Raw genomic sequence first — 4,046 nt, 5'->3', positions numbered from 1 at the left:
AGTCAGAGGGGTTACATGCAGAGAATGCGGGCTGAATGGTTACTTCGAAACCCACAGTCACGGTTGACCACGAAGCAACTAGTAGCTCAGTGTTCCAACATCCACAACTTGAGATTGATGAGGTACAACTCAGGTTCCATGGTGAAGGGCCCCAGGCTGCCAGATCAGAGGAGGAGGTCATACCAGAGATTGGGAGGCAAGCCCCAATGAATGCAGATGATGAGATTGGGAGGCCAGCCCCAATGAATGAAATGCTGAGCGAGGCAGCAACTGACCTGAAAGCTAAGATCATGGCGAGAATGAAAGCTGGGCAACCTAGAAACCGATTACAACGACTATGTGAAGTACCACCTGAAAGTCTCATGGAAAGTGTGAATGCAGCACTGAGAACGATCCCAACCATAACGATCACGGAAACCAATGATAAGTGATACGCTTCAGCATCAGTGATCCTAGAGATGCTTGGCTATAGGAGCAACCATGGGAGCCAAGAGACACATTACCCACCATGGAAAAGACGGTTGGAGGCTAAGATCAAGGCAGCTCGGAAAGATGTGAGTCAATTGACGGAGGCCCAGAGAGGTGTGATGAAAAGGCCGATACCTGAGAGGTACATCCAGATGACCATACCTGAAGCACTCGAAACTGCCAAACAAAGGCTCCAAGCCTTGTCCAGTCGCCTAAAGAGGTACACGAAAGAGAATGAGGCCAGACGAATAAACAGGCTGTTCGCAACACAACCTGAGAAAGTGTACGCTCAGTGGCAGGGTCCTAACAGCAGAGCTGACCCACCAAGACTGGAAACTGAAAGGTACTGGAAAGGCATATGGGAGAAGGAGGTTGCACATAACAGCAGTGCACAATACGTTTCAGAAAATTCAACAGGCCTGGACAAACCGTATTTTCCAGCTGCATTACTGTACAGGTCCTTGTTGGCATCTTGCTGATCCACAGATATTGACAAAGAATTCCACTTCTGACGCCTCTTGTGATGCCAAAATTATCATTGGTAAGTTAATAATGTAGCATGTAAAGCAATGAACATTTCAGGTTTTCTTCATGCATTTGATTGGATTGTTTGTTTTACTTTCCCACAACTAGGCCTAGAATTTCTCTTCTCTGAGATAGAAACGGATTTGATGACGATGACAAACATGCACAGCTCACGGCACAGTGTCGACTTTAGGTCACAAGTAGAAGAGTGGATGCACTTGCTCCAAGAGCTTGGTAAACACGTTACTCTGTAGCTCCAGCTATCGCAAAACAAATTGTATGAAACTTAAAAAAAAACGTATATTATAAAAAGTGGTTTCCGCTGTGCCCGTGTAGAGAAGCTGTTGCATTTGTTTGAGATCTATCAGCAAAAATGGATCTTCCTGACTAAGATATTTCAAGAAAGAACCTTGGGTGTTCAAAGATGGGATTTGGTATGTGCAATCATGATTATGAGATAAACCAATATCCATGTTGCTGTCTGAAGCTAAAGATTTTAAGTTCAGTTAAAAAAAAATCATAATAATAAAATGACTCTCTTTTTTCGTAGCTGGCACAATTCCGATCAGTTGATGAGCGTTTCAAGGCCATGATGTGTCACAACGCGGCTCACCCCGATGTGCTGAATCTTGTCCGTCCCAAAACGGGGATAGAAACCCACCACGGCGGCAGCCTTTGCGAAATTCTCCTAAATGAGATATCAACATTGAATGCTCTTGCTTGCCAGATGGCAAATCGTCTCCATTCTCGCTGCAAATTGTTTCCGAGACTCTACTTCTTGAGTGACCGGGAAGAAGTGGAACTACTATCTTTACAACCAACACCCACCTCTCTGTTACCCTTTGTACGGAAATTTTTTAAAGGGGTACAGTCGATGGATGTGGAGGAAATATCTGGAACTGTGGATGGACAGGATACACGCGACACACAGACGAGGGTACTTGGGGTCTTCGGCAACTTCCAGGAGCACATTATCTTCCTTTCTCCATTGGAACCGAATCACAATCTTTTGATTTGGCTGAGTACGTTTCAGGATCAGCTCAAGTTAACCATGGAACATCTCCTGATGCAATGCGCTGATGAACGAAAACAAGTCGAGCCATAAACTAGATGAGTGGTTGCAACAGATCCCGGGAACAACATCGGACATCTCAGTCCAGAAATGTGCAGTGCTGGGAACAGCAAGGATACTGCGTAGAACCCTCAAGCTTCCTGGCCTCTGGTAGAGGACCCGAGCTGACTGGGGAACGGACACCACCCGAGGGGTGAGACGAGGATTTTTTTTTTATTTTTATATATGGACATAATATATATATATATATATATATATATATATACGGACATATTTTTCAGGAATATATATTTTTTTTAATCGAGTTTTCAACATGTGCTGCTCTTCTCAGTTTTTGAATGGCTCATACAATCGACCTTTGCAACCATGGCATCCTTTTTGAGAATAATCTCTTTCTACCAACACATCACCTAAATCAGGCCCCCTCCGAGCTCTCCGACTTTCTTAACCCATACATTCCTTCCCGCAACCTCTGTTCCTCAAATGCAAACTTCCCATGACCAAGCTCAAAACCTGGCGGGGGCACCAAGCCCTCTCTGTCCCCACCCCCACCCTCTGGAACTCTTTACCTCAACACATCTGCAACTATACTGACCTCCAACCCTTCAAATCATTTCTTAAAAATCAACTGTATGCAATGCTTTTAACATCTTTTTGTCGCTTTTACCCAGTTTTGCTTTGCTTTTCTATTTTGTCATGTATTTTGCTATTAAGTATGTTTTTTTTCCTGTGTTGCAACTAAAATGTATTATTTTTGTTATTAACCGTATTTGGAATGTCATATTGGCCTCTAGACTGTATTTTTAATCATTACTTAGTTTACCCCCTGTTCAATTCATTAGGAACCTCCAGGCAAAAAAATAAATAAATAAATTTGAGCTGTCGCAACAACACTGACATTGACTTTAGTATCTTAAGGCTGTCTCGACATAGACACACACTTTCAAAAACAAAATTTACATGAAATGTATTGCATGTACACACAACCTCCTACATCCATAGCGAATGCTGTCACATTACATTTCTCTGTGTGTCATTTACACCACAGCCTCATACCCAGAGGAGACAAAATGAAGTCTCCTTAGAGGAGAACACCCTGCGAGGTGTGAGTGTCACCAGCATCTCCTTTCGCCATAAGCTAGGAAAGGAAAGAAAAAACAACAACCCACTGATTGACCTTCATTTTTTCTCTGCTCTTTTTATCAAAAGCTCTTCATTTATTTTGCCATCTGAGCTCATTCTCATAGACACTTTTCATCGGGTGTGTATGTAAAATTTGAACAGACTTGGGAAGTAATGAAATACATGTATGTATTCAGGTTACAAAAACAATGTAACTATTTCACTACCATTACAGAAAAATGTAAAAAGACTACAGTTACAGTTAATAAAAATGTGAATTATTTTGCAGAATTACATTTTTTAAGGTGTGGAGAGAGGTGGCACAGTTTAGTACTTGCTGAGTTGCCGCTCTCAAACTTGTTGGCCAAAGAAGCTTTCCTGGAGTTAAATGGATCACTGCTCAATGGTTGTCCCAACGACCATTGCACAACAATTAAATGAGACGGGCCACTCTCTGGATATGTGTTGGTATCTCATGGTCGGTCAGTTTCAAAAGTAACTTGAAGGCAATGGATGGTGACTGTTTTGGATAGTATTCACTGCGGCACTTATTCATTTTAAATAATATCTCGAAAGAAATGTGTGAGCTGTCAAAATCATCCAGACTGCTTGTTATCATGGAGGAACAGTATATGCCTGCAACTTGTAAGTATTTTGTAAGCACCTCAATAATTCCCTTAACAAATCACTCACAGCTTTACCACCTCAATGCCATACTACCAAACCAGGAGGTGTGCAAACTTGTGGTGCTGTATTCCGTCTGCTGAATTGGACAACAGGAATAAAATAAGTAAATAAAATAAATACTTTTTTTTTTCACGGTTGATATCACATCAGACAAACAACAACTGCATGAGTG

The 4,046-nt window shown here is 42.0% G+C and overlaps 1 long non-coding RNA gene across 1 annotated transcript; it reads left to right on the top strand.

Annotated features, from left to right (window-relative positions):
- The first annotated feature begins 872 nt into the window (after nucleotides 1-872).
- LOC109522813 (uncharacterized) lies at nucleotides 873-2,090 on the top strand. Its single transcript, XR_002169628.1, has 4 exons — nucleotides 873-1,009; nucleotides 1,102-1,227; nucleotides 1,330-1,427; nucleotides 1,544-2,090. It is a non-coding gene; the product is annotated as an uncharacterized LOC109522813 (long non-coding RNA).
- The last annotated feature ends 1,956 nt before the right edge of the window (nucleotides 2,091-4,046 follow it).

This window comes from Hippocampus comes, unplaced genomic scaffold, assembly GCF_001891065.2.
Source record: "Hippocampus comes isolate QL1 unplaced genomic scaffold, H_comes_QL1_v1.1 scaffold270, whole genome shotgun sequence".
NCBI lineage: Eukaryota > Metazoa > Chordata > Actinopteri > Syngnathiformes > Syngnathidae > Hippocampus > Hippocampus comes.
Note: the sequence above shows the minus strand (reverse complement) of the source record. Positions and strands in the feature narration are given on the sequence as shown.